This window comes from Trachurus trachurus (genome assembly GCF_905171665.1).
Source record: "Trachurus trachurus genome assembly, chromosome: 2".
NCBI lineage: Eukaryota > Metazoa > Chordata > Actinopteri > Carangiformes > Carangidae > Trachurus > Trachurus trachurus.
The window spans coordinates 5,382,195-5,400,270 of NC_139914.1; the positions used below are offsets into that span (position 1 = coordinate 5,382,195).

Below are 18,076 nucleotides of genomic sequence, written 5' to 3' on the forward strand. Positions count from 1 at the left end.
ATTTACCTGTAAAAGCTTTTTGTTCTTGTTATAGTGTTAAAATAATGAAAATGTTACATGCTTACAAGCAGGTCATAGAAAACTGTTTTTTTGGAGATTTGTTGAATGTAGAGGCAGAAATATCAAAGAAACAAGTAATTTTCATGTGGAGTTCCTAACATTTTCAGCAGATACTAACAGCAATTGTTTCAAATAACTCATCACAATGGCAGAAAGACAGAGACAGACATATATATAGAGAGATGGCCAGACAGTCTGGACGATCATGTGCTTCAGGGGATGAAGATAGAAGCAGAGGCTCAGAGTGCTGCAATGACTATCAGAAAAGTAAAAGTTTAATTGATTCATTCAGACTTAAACTGACTTCAGCAGGAGAATGGGGACAGGTTTTAGGCCTGAAGTAATCAAAGAATAAGACACTAACTCAAAGTGAAGACATGGGGATGAGTTTTAAGTTTGGATTTAAGTGCTTCAACACAGTCAGACAGTCTGATCTCAGCAGGGGGGTCGCTCCAGAACAAGGTGTACGATAGGCAACAGCCCCACAGCCCCACAGCCCGCTTGCTGCTTCTCTTTAACTGTGTAGAGTTAAGAGCACAGGATGGATTATAACGGTTTAAGGAGATCAGACAGGAATGCCTGCTTGTTCAGGATTTTGTCTGTCGTTAGAAGCACCTTGAAGTCTGATCTGTCATGGATGGGGAGCCAATCAAGGGGAGCTGAATTTGATGTAATGTGGTCATATTTCCTGGATTTAGTTCCAGCTCTAGCTGCAGTGTATTCACAACCATTTGAAGACTTTTAGGACCGGTATATGGACGGCCAGAAAACAAAACATCTAATCTAAAAATAATCTAATCTGGATGATGCAAAGATGCCAGAGACAGAACCGCTAGTTTTTGTTGTTTTTTTCCACTCAGTACATGGGTGTTGGGGGTGTTGCAAGCTTTAAAGATAATGAAAAAATAGAAGAATTGTATATATTTAGGCAGCGGTTGCTATTTCTTCTTATAACTATTGTCATGTCAGACTGTTTGACAGCTCAACACCTACTCAATTGTTTTGGACACATCTTGATGTAACAGATAATTGACATTTCTAGCAAAATACCAACATATTTTGTTTTTCTCCTGCCGAAATTCACTTCCTTCTCGTCTCAACAATTTCCTCCCCAGACTCGATTGGATTTTTTGGGGTAAACAACACGTTTCATTTACCTACTTTTCACATCTGTTGCGCTATGATGCAACGGCAACAAATCTGGAGAGTATTCTCAATAGACGCACTTCTGATGATGAGCTACGCAGCCATGCATGAGTATGACTGATGGGTGAGGGTCTAGGCTGATGACTAATTTTCCTCCTATTTCACACTCATACTCCTCCTGCTGATTATATAAACACCTCACATGTTTTGTTTTTGTTTTTTTGGTGGGAAACAAGCACTCAAGTGGACTGACAGCCCTCATTTCCATCCTCACTCCGGGCACAACATGCACATCCAATCAGAGCTGTTTTCTTTTCCTCAAGGGGCCCTTTGTAAGTGAGACCCACCCAAAGTTAGAAACGACTCAAACAATTAAATGAAGGCACCTTTAGCATTTGTATTCCCTGGATAAACACTGCAAAGTGTGATTATTGTACAACAGTACAAGAAAAGGTAAGATTAATATATCTGTGGAGCAGTCTTGCACCCTCTAAATTAATAACACGGTGACAGGCAATAACACTGCTTCACCTATCTTGTCCCCAGAAAAATCTTTGATCCACCTTGACAATAAAGGACCACTTAGATGAATTAAGCTTGCATTCCAGTAGCGTTGTAGGCTCTAACATCCATCATGTACGCTCGCTCAGCCGTCTCACAGGCTGCTGAATCAAACATGTTTAAAGTCCATTTACCGTGGAGCCAGCAAGGTCTGAAAATTGAGTATTTAATGACCACAGAGTTACAGCAATTCCAAAAGTTTTTGTCCTGCACGACAAGCAATGGTCTTTCTTTTCTTCTTCAGGAATACCTGAACAGTGAATCTCACTCCCGCTGAGCCCGGCGGAATAAAAAAAAGAGAAAATTGAAATGAAACCTTAAAACCCCTGCTGCTGCGTGAGATGAACTGTGTCTGGATTGTCAAACAGACACTGCAAACTGTTTGAAATAGCCCTGTAAAAGGACACACTCACAAAGTCCATCGCCTCTCCTCTCTCTCTCCTCTCTTGCTGGCACACATGCAGAGATGGAGCTCAGGCTGGAGCATTGTTACGATATGACCTGATGAATGGACCCATTACTGCTGCCAGATTTAGCACTGTACCGCCACATTTATTCAAAAATGTGTCACGCACAGGTAACAAAGAAATTCACTTTTCATTGATCTATGAAGTTTTGGTTAATGGACTTTTTCCTAAGGCCACACATGCTCCTCTCAAGGTGGGAAACACCACAGTCAATAACTCTATTCATACAACTTGTAGCCTCAGAGAATATATAGACATCTAGACATAATACGATCTATAACTTATAGGAATTGGTAAAGCAGATGAATGCTATTTGTTGTTCCAAGAAGATAAACAACACACAACCCTCCTAACTCCTTAAATTCAGCTTCTGCTACAGCCTCATGCACATTGCTTGAAAATGTGGATAATTCATTGCTTGGCAGACCTGCTGTGCCGTTGAGCTATGACTGGACAACTGCTGCTCGCATATGGTGAATTAACTTTAGTTTCCATCATGAAAAAATGGATAAAGGAACTGGTGGAGTGCCCAGTCACACATGCATTTAAGTCAGTCTCTTTGAATGTGCTGTAATCATTGCAAGCAGAAGATCTGATTAGAGCAGCAGAGATGCAAGCATCAGTTAGATGACACTGAATCTCCATCGTGATGAAAGAGCAGCACTAACCTGCCACTGGGGCTCCCTCCTCCCACCCCCGTCAATCTTTGTGTGTCGTGTTCAGGGATAATAACTAGCAAGATAGAGCTGAAATCTGGTGATAAAGCACAAGCACCTTGAGGTCCTCCTCATGTCACTTGATGCTGCATCCTTAGTTTGTATTCTAGGACAAATTTTCAATTTAATGAGCACAAAGCAGTCTAAGGACCTGAGGGAGCACACCCAGCCTCAGTTGACATTTACCAGTGGTAATTTTATCTCTTAACGTCTTGAGAAAACATTCAGATAAAGCAAAGGGGAGGGGAAGAAAAGGCGTTTTGGTTGAATGCCCAGCACAACCAAGCAGCGAGCATGAAAGGGTCACAAGTAGACATAACTTCATTGTGGGGCGTCCCAACCCAGAAAGGTCGCCAACCACTAGTATAGACAGTACAATTCCTTTGTATTGAGTCCCACCTGCTATGCTCAGATCAGCACTGTGCTAGTCATATATTGGAGCTTTACTCAGAGCTGCTTTGACTTTGTCGACCTCTAAAAAGACAAGTTGTTCCATAAAATCCAAAAAGGGAGGGGATGTTTATTTTTTTAACACATTGAAATATATATGACTCTTCTTCTGCCTGTGAGGGAGGCCTGCAGGATTATACAGAATACTGTTGCTTTCAGCTCTCTGTGTTGCCTGGACCATAGTTTTAACGTTTCTTTGGCTGTTGATTGAGTAAAAAGTTGGAGTTGACTAGTTGATTTTTAAAATGACTATTGCCTTCAGACTCAGAACAATGTCTGATTGCCTCAGACCAAGATGGTGTAATATTGTAGCTGCTAAGGGAGAACTGACCTACATAAGACAAATTGTGTTTTTCACTTTAAATCTGCCTCAAAATGGCTTCATCACATTTAAAGCCATCAGCTGAATGAATAAAAACCACTTGTAACTTACACAATCCATAGATCCACAACAGCTCCCTGCCACTCTACACTAACACACCAGTCAGTGTTTGTCTGTATTCCACTCTGTTGCCTAATATGAATAGCATGACCCTGTGGAGTTCACAGCTTTGAATATCGACTCTGTTCCAACTCTTGTTGACTTCTCTGCAGCCTCTCCTTTTCATTACAATACAGAGAATACAACACAGTACACTGAGGCCATGCTGAAGCGTCTCAGTGGAAACTCATAGCAGGCCTGGCCGGGGCAGAATTGGAGGGGAGAAAAGAGAATCACAGAATAGTTGCTGTTGGTGCCACGAGTCGTGCTACGGGTACTGAGTGAGGCTCGACTAGCTGTGCTTTTGGCCTGTTTGTTGACTGGCTGAAAACACTGCAGACATTAAAACATAAAATCAAACTAAATGAGGCCTTAAATGTGGTGCATTTTATATTAAGATCACTTTCAGTGTGTCTGAATTATTTAACTCAGCTCACGTACATTTCAATATTGTTCCGTTTAAACATTGCCTTGAGCACAGCGGTATTTATCTACATATAATCAAAAGCAGGTTGAATACTATTCTCCAAACAATTTACTTCGACTTGTTTCTTAAATACGCACTTCATCCCTTCCATAACTTAAGCATCGAGAACAATTCACACTAACCTATGTGTTACATACCTACATGGATCTGTTTCAATCCAAGCAACAACAAAGACTAATCTCCCTTTAACACACTACTACTTCAAATCAGTCTGTTATTGAACATTATTTGATAACCATTCATTGTTATATAACCCTTTAACATTTTGAGCACACACATGAATATCGTTGGATGAAATAACACACATAAAAAAGCATTTCTGTGGCTACAGATGTTTGGTCTTACCTTAGAGAAGGTCAGTTGCATTTGTCATGAAGAAACGAAGAAGAGTGAACAAGCGCCTGCGCTGACTGAGACTGTGAACTGGTCAACATCCGTGTCCGTCACCTGTGAATAAAACAACATAAAAAAGAAGAAAAACATCACAATTTTAAATTGAATCACAATTTAACTTGAGTTGGATGTGACAAAGTTTATTTTTAAGCAGGTGAGGACTGAATCATGTTTTTCCCTCAGGGCTCGACATCGCTGTGTTCAGTACACTGCTGTTGCTGATACTAGCTCTCACACATACGACTGGAACAAATGCCGAACATGCAACTTGTACACTGAAGAGTGAAGAGTACAGAGGGAGCGAGTTGCGGAGCTTCAGAGCTCACCATGGTTCTTTCATGTGCCAGCGTCACAGCAGACTTTGTGCTTGTTAGCGTGTAAGCTTGTCAGCCTGTGGATATACCAGGCTGTCTGCACACTTTGCGAGACTGATTGCTGCACTTTGGTTGACAGACAACTTTTAGCGCCTGTTAGTCCCAATAACTGTGTTGCATTTTGATTGAAATACCTTTATTGTCACCAGGTAATTGATTGTTTCTGTTGCTGACATGATACATACAAGTTGGTAGAGTTTTGTTTATTTACTGTTGCAGTCACTTATTAGACACGTGGCATCAGCACTGTCACAGTGAGATCTACACAGGGTGTTTTTAACTTCATCTATGTATATATATTATCATTTTTTTCTAAGATAATGAAGTATATTTGTCGGTATCCACTTGATGCCTGCATATAATTCCACATACGCCTGACACCTATATTCACCAACCTAAAAACCTTACTGCTATACAAAGACAACGTGACAGAGACAGCTGAGAAAGGAGAAATCTCCGGCTTCAGGAAACCGTTCACCATACTCTCAACTTATGTTCATAATACCTGGAGCAAAAAAACAGGATGCATTTATAACCTCACCATGTTAATGATCCTAACAGCAGCTGTCACCATGTTCAATTTTAATTTGCATATGCTGAAAATTAGCACGGTATGATGCCTGATTTATTAAAGGTTCATTCAATTAGACAAATTCTTTGACTTTACATGACACTCTGTCACAATATGCTATGTATGAAGATCCACTTGTATCCTATTTCTGAGAACAGAAAAATAAACCTCTGATCCAGAGACTGGATTGTTGTCTGTTGCATGTTGTCATCAGTGCTTTTTTATGACCCAGGGTAAACATACAGAAAAAAACCACCATTTATCTTTTAGAGTGAAATATAAGTGAAGAGAAGGAATTTCCTGTCCTGCTCTCACAAGTCAGACTACCGTTCCCTCAGCAAAAACAGGATATCACATAAACCTCCTGCAGCCTCATAACAACCCTACACAGCTTGAAAACTTTCCCTTCCAGTTTGGAAGAGTAATGTTGTGATTTCCAAAACAACATACAGCACATACACATAGACATATTGATTATTGTACATGCCTCATTTCTCTCCATCGATCCTCTTGGTCAGTCTGACCTCTGCAGTGCTCACTTGTTGTACTCTTGACACTGATATGGATTGAGCTCATTAAGCCGGTGTGGACATGAGGTCAGCTAAAGTGCCCCCCACCTAGAAAGTAAATCACTCACATCTGGGCCTGTGCTCACAAAGCATCCTCAGGCTAAAAGTACAGCTCCTAACTCGCCAATTAAGGAGAAAATCCTAAAAGAATAATGTGTGTGTTGGTCTGAACTTCAGGGCTACCACACCCATTAAATGCTGCGCTACTAGGCAACAGAAGGGGAAAAAAGCACCTTTGAGATCTCACTTCCTTCCTCATCTCTAAGCTCATCTATTCACCAAACTGCAAATGCACTCTGACCCAACATTATAACACCATTCTGTGTTTTCCTTTACAGGTTTGACAGACAGATACAGCAGCTTCATAGAAACTGTGAGTCTGCTGTGATTGTGCTCAATTGCAGCATTACAAGAGGAAAAACACAGACCATCAACACACTACATAGCATGCTACCTATATAGGTCGACAGTTTGTCCATGAAAATTGACAAATACCATAACAACAGAGTTACACTTCGTATAGGAGTTTTCAGTTTTCCTAAGTAAAAGCCGGTCCCAGGAGCTTTGTGAATAGGACTCAGGAGAAAACTTGAAGTAAGAAACTTTTAGTGAGACTCTTGGTGGTGAGATAAAATACTTTGTGAATATGGGTCCTGGTTTCTAACAATATCATGCTTCAGGAAAAACTGCAGTGTACAATAATGTATTCGGCTTTGAAAGGAGGCTTCCACGCTCTAAGATTAGCATGAGCAGGGAGGGTGTGGAAACCTCAAGGGCGTTCAAGTGACGCAGCTGCAGTCAGAGAGTGTGTGTGTGTCTGCCAACATTGGGTCAGTGAGTATATATTTTATTTATTGCTTGCTTAAAAATGTGTGTGTATATCAAAAATATAGGACATGCAAAAGAAAAGCTTAAATCTTTGCCTGGAACGATGATGATTAGATAAAGAGAGAGAGAGAGAGAGACATATTTCATTTATCCAACACATCTGAGAACTGAAGATATTATTCAGATGAAAGACTGAAGTGGAACAGACTCAACAGGACCAGCTGCACTGGAGAAAAAGAAATAAAAGCCGCCAACAGACAGTGCAGATGCTCTCTCTCTGACACTGAAGCACTCTATCCAATCCTTCAGCCAGTCGTTGTGTGCAGCCGGGCCGGGCCTAAAAGCCTCTGGATGGGCTTTAACTGGAGCTGTTTCTCTCTCATGGTGAAGTGATGAAAAAGGATAAAGCTGTGACCACCGCAAGGAGGTGCAGAGAGCCTCGGGAAGCCAAACAAACCCAGACATGGTATCAGATCTCTGGGTTTTGTGTGTCCAGCTGGGGTCACTGTTGTGATATGTCAAGTGGAGTCGTGTGTACGTACGTGTGTGTGTGTTACTTCACCTGCCACAAACACACCAGAGGGTTAAAGGAACACTTGTGTGTGCTGATGTTGGCGTCAAACAATTTCTGCACCCGTGCTTCGCAACAACATACCTTCATGTGTTCACATTAGCATCCATGATAACAATGGACCAAGTGTGAAGTCTCGTTAGCATCGTCAGGTACGTGTCATTGTTCATTAATTAGGTGCTGATATGTGGCAGGTGTTTATTTCTCTATTCCTTTAGCTTGTTTAGTTTTACATTAACTCTTTAACTGCTAACTGTCTGGTAGGCGTCTATGCTAATTCAATAGGGATAAGTTCAAGTGCTTATTTTAAAATGTTTCTTTGCATTCCCAAGGGGACATAGTTATACCCAATATTTAAAGGGTCCTTACAAGTATTGTACACACAAAAGACAGGTTATTACTCAACCTGTCAAAACAGTTGCATGATGTCTTTTATAGTCCAGGAGCAACTTTGCGAAGGCACGGCCAATTATAGAGGCGGTACTGTTGCATAGAGACACAAATGGAGGTGTGAATTTAGTTGTTTTCTCGTTCCCAAATGGTATTTCAAACTTTAACACTACATCAACAAGTTTGTACAATCGCCCCACCAATTCATTAAGGAATAAGACACATTTTGCAGATCTTTTGTGTTTTGTTGTTGGAGTATGACTCACACTAAAGGTCTAAAAATAAAGCTCTTTTGTGAGATCGCTGCAGTACTTGTTACAATTTGTTTTCTGTGGGTTGCGGCGCTCAGAAGTCGAAACAATGAAGTGGAATCAAAGGGCATCAATCTCTTTTGACAACGCGCGTAAAAAGAAAATTTCTTTTCATCCCTTTCTATGACCTGGATGTGTTGTGAGACCATGAGACAGTGGAAACAGCTTTCTTCCTACCTCCCTGTTCCGTGGTGTCCTCACACAACTCGGGCTGTCTGAGTTCAGGTATAAAAATGCTCCCCAGCTCTGCTAAAAATACGATTGTGTCCCCATCAGTAAGAGGAACACCATCACACAACCAATTTGCTGTGAGAAACTAAGTCTCTGGTGACAACCTCGGAGGCGCAAAAGGCTGCACTCTCTATAATTCTGTTTTATACACAGCTACACAGCAGCAGGTGCCGAAACAATGTCACAATGGTAATATTTTAATAACTGTATGTGAAGGAGTTGTGTTGGACGTACTGAAACTAAAGAAGAAAAAAAAACAGTCAAATCTCGTCGTCATGGCAACCGTTTTGGCAAAGAGTGAGCCCTGCGATGGCAAATGTTCTTAGCTCTCCAGGGAGTAGGGTAAACTGTGAATATAATAATGTGATAATGCATCTGACAAATACAGGAGGTGTGATGGGATGGAGTGCTTTGTAGGTTCTCTCGCTTGCCCCGATAGTAATGTGTTTCTCTAATTTCCTGTTCTTTTACGAGGGGAAGGAGGTGTCACTCCGCGCTACCGAGCTATCAGCCTCGCCACGTGAATGCTATCTGGAGAGAGTGGGCTTTTCTTCATCTCTCTTTTCATCCTGCCGTACTGCAGAGACGTGCTTGAGTAAATTAATGTGGCTTTTTTGATTCATTGGAGAGGGAACTGTGAGTCTGACAGCGTCCCCTCCTGCCAACACCACGACAAATATCACCATCTGAGAACTACAGTATGTTTTATTAAGTATAGTATAATATTAAGTAAAATAGGCCTATTGCATTAACCTCTTAGGGCTGCGTTTGAAGACCGAATGTGTCCATTTCTATCCTGGGCAACAAAAAGCTCCACTGGTTGGATTCTTTGTTGTCCAACCTAACACAAGTGTTACAGCATAACATGGCAGCAAACAACACAAACAGGAGGATTACACTTCGAAACAACATTTTTAACAGGGTTAAGCTCAGTTAGCACCAACTCTAGCACCAACTCTCCATAGGCCATCGTGTCTCATTTCAGGTCAGCCTTTGCAGTCTACAAACAGCAACTGAGCCACAGTTTCTTAGCTTAAAGCTAATTTCTCAAAGTTTATTCCTAACGGACATTGGCAATAATAATATCCCCAGGAAGTGTAAGTCAAATTGAATCTAAAAAGATATGTACACCACGTCATTGACTTTGAATGACTTGACAGTTATGACTCTGTGAAAGGGGGCGGTTTTTGATGCAAATTGCTACTGATGCCTTATGGCTTGCTCACAGTTCCTCTGCATTACGGTTTAGACTTTCAAAATAAAGCAGTCATAAAAACAAACTGAGCTCTGCTGCTTCTACTGCTCTCTGAGTGCCTCAACAGTTGGTATGGAGCAACCTGTAAAGCCCAGCGAGGGGTTCTGAGACCTATTAGTAGGATGTCCATCAAAGCTGCTGGGTTAAAACTCCCCATTGAGCCGACATTCATGCACAATATAAGCTGCTGTAAAATGAAGCCATTTTGAAAAAAGCACTTTCCACTATAGTGAAATTTCAGCTTTGATGTCCCTGAGAGACTGTATAGGAGAGCATACATGCAATCAGACGTTGACGCGCACACACATACACACTCACACAACAATTTCTACCATATCATTACTGTGCAGTCCCATGCACCTTTCATCCTGCCTCTCCTCAGAGTCACTGGAAGCAAAATTTGATTTCCGCCTCATAACTCTCTCTATAATGCGATATCGCCAGCACTAAATTGCCAAGATAACCTTTATCAGAGTAGAGGTGAAAGCCCTGAATCGTTGAACGGTTATTCCTCTGCCAGGCAAGAAAAACAAGGAGGAGGTGGTGGGGGGATAATAGATATTTTCCCTTGGGCAAAGCACACGGACACCTTGGCGGCATCACTGAGCCATTTGGATCGACGCCAGGTGGTAAAGGAATGCTGGGGAGGAAATGGAGATGGATGTGCGGACGGAGAATCAGAATAATCCTTCCGCCAGGTGCCCGTCACAGAACTTAATTTCTTTTTCTTTTTTTTTTGCCACATTGGAGGAGTGCAGGGCATTTGCCAAGTCCTTCTGTGTGTATGTGTGTGTTGGGGTGTGTATAATGTGTGGGCTTTGAATTATGCTCTTTTAATAAATATTTTACACAACCTTAGAGAGAGTATCAAAGATCCAGGTCTCCTGGGGCCGGCTGTGCTGGTCTTAGTAGCTCTGTGAATCAAAGAGCTTGTTTTCTCTCTTTGTTTCTCTCTATCTAACGGACTTGTATAGTCCTTTCTCTATGTATTTGTATTTGTATATAATAGAACTTAGTATGCATTATGTGAAGCAATAGAACAGAGATTTTCAAAATCTGCAATTCATGTCTGTGTTTGATGCTTGTGGCCTCTTATAAAAAGGCCTGTAATCACTTGAAATAAATACTGATTTCCCTGCTAAACTTCTCAGATGGTTCCAATTAAACAAGTATTTGAGGCCTAATGAGGTAAAAATCATCTGATATTTAAATATTTTAGAATTCTCTAAAAAATAAATACACTTTTCTGCATCAGAACTTTATACATTCTACTTTCTCTCACGTTAATGATCATCTTAGGAGTTTTGGAGACACTGAAACCAATATACACACTTTCACTTCCTCACATTTAGTGTACTGTAATGGTCTGCTAATTGGCATAAATCACAGTTAGAACAACTCACAGACTCATAATTGTAGAGAATGTGGCAGTGAGACTTAAAACCAAGAGGGTTTTGTTTAAGAATAGACCCCTTAAGCGCTATAGTATATTTTCCATTGACAGTACTATGCAGATCTTTAACTAATGATGGAATATTCTCAAATGCACATCTGTGTTAATTGTGAAATTCATTCTTAACCCTAAGCAAGTTGGACGTGATCTCAGGGAATGCGGTAAAAAAGACATTAGCAGATAAAATCAAATGCAACAGGATAATCTCAGATTCCAACAATAAGAGCAAGATAAGCCATATTGGCCTTGCATTGCATTGAGAGGATTACGGTGGCTTCACAAACCAAAAACATCTAGACAAGGCCGACTACAACTGCTTTGATAAAGGAGGAAAAATCAAAAATCAAAGTGGAGGCCAGCCTCAGGAGGCAATAGCTAGTGAGTCACAGCTTTGTAGATATTGACTTGCACCAACTCCACATTCTGCTCTAATGGAGGTGGAGAGGCTAAAGGCTTTCCTAATGCCACGTTCTCATAATGTGTTTGGTTAGCCTTCAACTTCTCCACACAATGTGGCTTTTGAAGCCGGTCTGGGAGTTTGAACCTTTGACAATGCTGCAGTTGCACCACCACGATCCCATTCAGGTTCCTCAATCGACCAAGTCTTACATTAATGTTGAGATGCTGATCATAGATAATGGTCAGAAGTAAATCCCTAAAGTCCAGTTGTGACTGAAATTAGTCGCAAACAGAGTCAACATGCTTATTCAGAACAAGATCCCAAACAAATCTGTCCAAAAATAATAAATCTGATTTGTTTAAGATGTAAAATATTCTTTCATATGCACTAAACATGTTTATGCTCATGCTGCCTGATAAATAAGAAAGTAAAGCCAGTTTTATTTCTCTTTGCCTGCTCAACCATGATCTTCAGTGGAATAAAAGTGAAAATTAAAGTGGGAATCACATTGAGACACTCTTTATAATAGTTGCTGCTCCATTGCTGAGCCACAGTCATACTCTGGGTTTCATTACTGCTGCTCATATTCTAAACAGGGTGAAACAAGGATAGCATAGCAAGTGAAGCCCCCGCCAACCTTTTGCTGCCAGTTCACTCATGCAAATTATCAATAGTGTTGCTATCAGCTGTGATTTAGAATTACATAATTGTTTCTGAGCATCACTTTCAATACTGGTCCCAACAGGTAATTATGCAATAGGAATAAAAAAAAAAGGGCTTTTAGATTAGCCAGATTGAATAGAAATAGGAAATTACTTCACAGAAAGGACAGAGATGTTTCAATGTACTTTGTTTGGTCTGAGCAATGGTACCTGAGATAATAAGCATTTTGATTAACTGTGTTCGCTAAATGAGAAAACAGAGAGTCTCAGATTGGACTCAGCATGAAGTTAATGGGTTGATAACAAAAGGAAAACAGGGAAATTTATTATCCTCAATTTGTTCAAGGTGTAAAATATGGTTAAGCATGTTTCAACCACGCTGGTGATGGATGAGCTGGAGGAAATATCTAACAACTCAGAGCCAGCACGTCTGGACTTTGGCAGGATGGGGTAATAGCAAGTAAGGTACATTGCTCCTACACTGCCAAGCAACCCAACAACTCTTTCAGGTAACACAATCATGAGGAAAAAAAATAAAAAATACAGTATATATGTACACGTCTCACAGATGTTAACTTTTAAACAGACTGCATCAGCAATCTGGGGCCATACACATTTGTCTTGTAGCCTTATTTTGAAACTGGTCACGATGCAACACTTAAATCACAAGCTATCAGTTCTGGAGAGCTGGCTCTTTGTTGAATAAAGTCCCAATATGTCTGAGTTTAGAAAAGATTAAGTTGTTGCCAAAGCTGCGCAGCAATGAAATAGGATTTTAGGTCGGAGCAGGAACAAGATCTTATTCTAAGGCTGCATGTGTACAGGAAAATACAAGTTGATTTTTAGCCTAATACATCCTTGATCGTATCTGTTCTGTCTTAAAAAACTATTAGTTCTGGGTCGTACGAGGGTAGAGATGTGATTTTCCTGTTCCTGGCTGTGAATAAAACCTGAGTTGCCTGGTGCATACGAATCTCAAAGTCCCCTAAAAAAAGCCTCCTGGCTCTGACTATATGTCGATCAGCAAGTATTATGTGAGCAGCAGTTCTTCCTCCGTCGATGTGTCAGTCTCTCACCCTCTTTTTAAATCCTTCCCCATTCTCTTTCTTCATGGCAAAAGGCCTCAATCCCGAGCCGTCTGCAGTAGAAAAGACTTTAATGTTTTCAGGAAGCCGATGATGCCTCAGCCATACCCAATGTGCCATGAGCCAATAGTGGTGCTGCATTAGAGCAGGCAGGGCAATCTGCTGTTGGGCTCAACGTGAGCGGACTTGTGAGCAGCGGTCTGGACTGGTGTTTAATGGCCGAGCTTGGCTGCAGAGTTCAGAGTCAGTCGGGACTGTGAGACAAGTCCCTCTGGTTATGGATTAATATTGTAATAGTCTGTCCTGTTGGATAACGACACAGCCAAATTCTCAGAAACACTGAGTTCTTATTAAAGCAGTGAAAAGTACAAGTTTTTTGATTATATATTCATGTTGGGGTTAACCCTTTGAACTGCAGGCTGCTTTGCTCTGGATTCACTGCTGCACAACTATCCTGGGGTCTTTAAGTTACTCAGAAATGCCCTTAGTTAGCATGTCAGGGGTACAAGACAGTTTCACAGACTTTTTCTCTACAGGTAAAACATATTATTCTTTAAACACGTATGGATCAGTTTTTTTATCATTTGATAAAACCCCTTTATCCTGCATTTAATATGAGAGACTTTTATTTTATTGATTTGATTTTGTTCTTCTTGGGGTCATTCTTGTTTGATGGATTGACAGTTTTGTATTTTCCCTTTCACCGTGTCTACTGGATATTGATTCATGACTTTCTTTATCTCAGGATGAGTGAATTTAAGAATCCCATAAAATGTCACAATTATCTTAGTTATGTGACATTTTACAAAGCTGCTCATCCTCACAACATGAGGCAATATATATATATATGAACTCATTGTTTTTCTTGTAGGATTAGTCCCAACATGGTTTTGGTTGATGTAATTGAAATATCTCATGGCAAAGTAAGTCATAAAGAAAATTCCTAATTACAAGTCGATCACATCCATCATTAAGAAGAACGTGAGTGGAATATGAACTGACATGAGATACAGGATAATTATGTCATTGAGGCAACACAGTGAGATCTACACCATATTGCGTGACTAGAATAGAAAAGGTAGGTGTTGAAAGGGGAGAAATGACATTGAGATATTAAACGTTCACAATATCGTCACACTGTAACCATGGTTAAATGATCTGCATATAAAACCGCAAAGAAATCTAGTCATTCAAGAGAATGTATTTTGAGTATAAATGCACATTTAGGAATGGTACGTTCATTGATTCATTTTGCATTTATTGTGCTTTTAAGAGGCTAGATCAGTCAGCCAATGAGGCAGCAGTCCCTTCTGGTGACCTAACAAGAGCAGTTGCTTTTTAGACCTGCAGCAAGGAAGAGGGCAGTGGCTGTGACCAGTGATAATGTTAGCCTGTGGCTAAAAAGTTACAAAAGTTGCTGAAAGTTGACAAAGCAGATTCGATAACTTGTTGAACCTTTACTTAACTGAGTGAGCAGGGCCAGAGGGACCTGTTGCCACAGCTGTGAGAGGAATTAGTGATTTCCTTGGGTCTTGGAGTTTCAGACTGGCTACCTTTGGCCACTCGATGGAAGGCTACAGCCCAGCGGAGCAGACTTAGATTTTTCCTATTTTTATTTTGAACACCAAAGACCATTTAAATCTAAATTTGAGGATTTGAGGAAACATCTCCTCTTTTGTGTTTGATTTCCAAAACAAAAACAAAAAAATGCAACAAATTATGTTTTAGAAAATCTGTGGGGTTTCTGGAAAGGGACAGAGCCAAACTAATTTAGCATGATTAAAAAAACAGCAGCGCTGGGAGAAACCTTCCCTTTGTTGTGACAAGTCGTCGCATTGTGGTGACATCCCAATGCGCTCACATGCTACATTGTGAGTTTATTCCTGCAGACAGCTGGAGGTGGGTGAAGTGACCTGAAATCCATTTTACTTTTATCCCAGAGAAAATGCGAGGGCGAGGAAGCTGGAACAGCCGGAAACAGACAGCGCCACGGCCCTGCACCCTCTGACCAACATCTGCCATCTATGTGGCACAAGCGCACTGGGCTGAGGGGGGTCAAAGGTCATGGGAGACTGGTCCCTGGTTGAATTACAAGCTATTGTCAAGGCCTGATCTTGCTGCAAATGTTCAATGAAAAGAGACGGGGAAAAGAAAATCACAGTTTCCCACTCTGGGGTTGTGACGCGAGTTGTTGAGTTGTTGGCATACAAGAACCTGTCCTTGGGATAGCTGTGCTCAGCTCCTCTCATCCCTCCATTTGTTTCGCTGTGGAGGGAATCCCAGCTGGAGCCGTTCCATCTTTGTAGTTAGTTCATCTGATTAGTTGTCATGCTAATTAATCTCACTGCTGCACAAAATCTTTTGGTTTAGAGGAAATAATTCCCTCTTTTATGGTTCTGCACTTTGCAATAATTAATTAGTCATTTTATTTGTTTATAGGAGCTGGAACTTGTCTTAACTCTCGAGTCTTTAGATGAAGTATTTTCTTTTCAACAGCTTTCAAATGAGCATGTATGTATGTGACACTAATCTCAATTTCCACTTGACATCATGTTTGATTTCAGCAAAATCTCATGATCTCATCCATGAGGTCAAATAAGTTCATGTGTTTTTTATTTGTTTGTTTTTTTTGTTCTCAAGTGTGAACTTTTCTGCAGAGTCACTCGCTTCAATGACGCAGACCGAGGCAAACTGTGAAAGCTGAAATCTGCTGTGCACCAAATGAATGTTCTTAGCTGGTAGCTGGTAGTTGAGCACTGAGAGGCAGGCAGACAACAAAACACTGAACATCAAAAAACAAGAGACAACTAAAACAACAGCAACACACAAAAAAAAACACACTCACCTCTTCACTCGTACATTTAAAATTACAGATTTGTTGGGCGGCAGTTTGGCTTGGGCTGTTCATTAAACTGTGTGGGTGTCTTTTGAATTTATTAGGACGGCATGACCTTGCTTCTCCTGCAGGTTTCATCTTTTTTTGTTGTAATTTTCAAAAGTTCTTTGTTGACACACACACACACACACACACACACACACACTGCACTGAATAAATGCAGCACAGTTAAGTGTTGCCTTCTGGCTTTGAACAAAAAAGAGAAGGACTCAGTGTTTAAAATGTAGCGGGGGTAAAATGAATAAGTTTTTGAAATGGAATTATTCAAGGTTGTTAGAAGTGTGTCAGACGACTGCAGCTGCAAGACTGATGCACGGCAGAAGGTTTTATCCTAACAGCACTCTCATACTGTACAGCTGCCAAAGAAGTGCAGACGGGGGAAGAGAGGAGTCGATCAACATGTTGATACTGCTTATCTGAGCTGCCTCCAAGTGCTGCAGCGCAATCACTGCAACTGAATTCAAAGAGCCACTTATCGTCCCTTCTTCAGAGATTCAAAAACTGAATTTGAACACTGATTCGTGGGACATCAAGGGGGTGGAATTACTGGGGGTTTCACCAGAGGAAAAGGAAAATAACCTCTGTTGCCCCGATACGCTGTAATATGGGACCAGAATCAACAGATAGCAGAACAAAGTGAATGAGTGTTTTCAAGCAGTAGTGAGTGTCTTTACGGCCTAAATCACAGAAGGGCCAGTTTCAAACAACATACACCAGACTGAAGTAAAGAAAGGTTAATATAATAAAAACAAATGCCTCAAAATGATCTGGGTCCTTCTCTGGCTCATGGCCCATCCCTCCACTAAGTTGGGTATAAAGTGACTCAGTGCGTTTTGCATAATCCCACTGACAAACACCGAAACAAACCAACAAACACAGACACAGCTGGAACCATAACCTCTGTGGTTGAGGTAACAAACTGCACAACGAACCCCCGGGGTACAAGTGCCCCTGGTTTCTGTCAAATAAACTAAATGTGATTATAGAGTTAGTGCACTACAATGCAGCAATGTCCACTAAAGCTACACCTATGTTTTCCATTTCCGCTGTTGGGACACACTTGACTCTTACGGCATGAGGCTGCTGCTGCTCGATGGCTAGTCTTACACTGTTACTTTGTCTATGAATGAACAGGCTTATTCTGTTTAGTGCACTGCTGCCAGTTACTGAGGATGTATAGTGATGTTACCTTGGCAGACAGCAGAGGGAGCCACGTCATGGCTGTTGGCTGAGGAAGTTGAGGAGCATATTTCCAGTCTAGGCCTGATGTGTGTCCACCCACACACTGCAAGAGAGAGGGAGCAACCGTTAAAACAAACAACATATGATAGATTACCCTTTTGTTACGTCTTATTATTCACGTCCTAAAAACTAGAGCAGCAGCGAGCAGCTCTCTCCCCTCTCGCTCCTCTCGCTCCTCTCCATCTCAGTTTGTTATTGACCCAGTTTGCAGAGGCTGTGTGAAGACTGGCTGCCTGTCATCTTCAGAGGAGGACGAGGGAAAGGGGAGGAAGGTGGCGGCAGTGGTGTGGTGTGGTTGGCGGGCAAATGACGTGGCGGAAAGAAAAAGTTGTGTTTTGTATGTGGGAGCGGGGAGGAGATTTCAGTGACAGCGGCGTGCTCCTTCCACGCAATCTTTTGATTTGAGCGGTAATGAGTTCACAGCCAAAGGCTCTGATCCTGCTCCAGAAATGTTTGCCCCCCTCTTGCTCCTCCCTC

At 41.2% G+C, this 18,076-nt stretch overlaps 1 long non-coding RNA gene across 1 annotated transcript in view; it reads right to left on the bottom strand.

The window, feature by feature from the left end:
- LOC310995975 overlaps window positions 1-17,644 on the bottom strand; it is a 63,045-nt gene extending 45,401 nt beyond the window's left edge. The window contains exons 1-2 of the long non-coding RNA XR_014595869.1: window positions 17,547-17,644; window positions 4,714-4,815 (exon numbers count right to left, since the gene is read on the bottom strand). This is a non-coding gene — a long non-coding RNA (uncharacterized lncRNA). The remainder of the gene's footprint in view (window positions 1-4,713; window positions 4,816-17,546) is intronic.
- Between the last annotated feature and the right edge of the window lie 432 nt (window positions 17,645-18,076).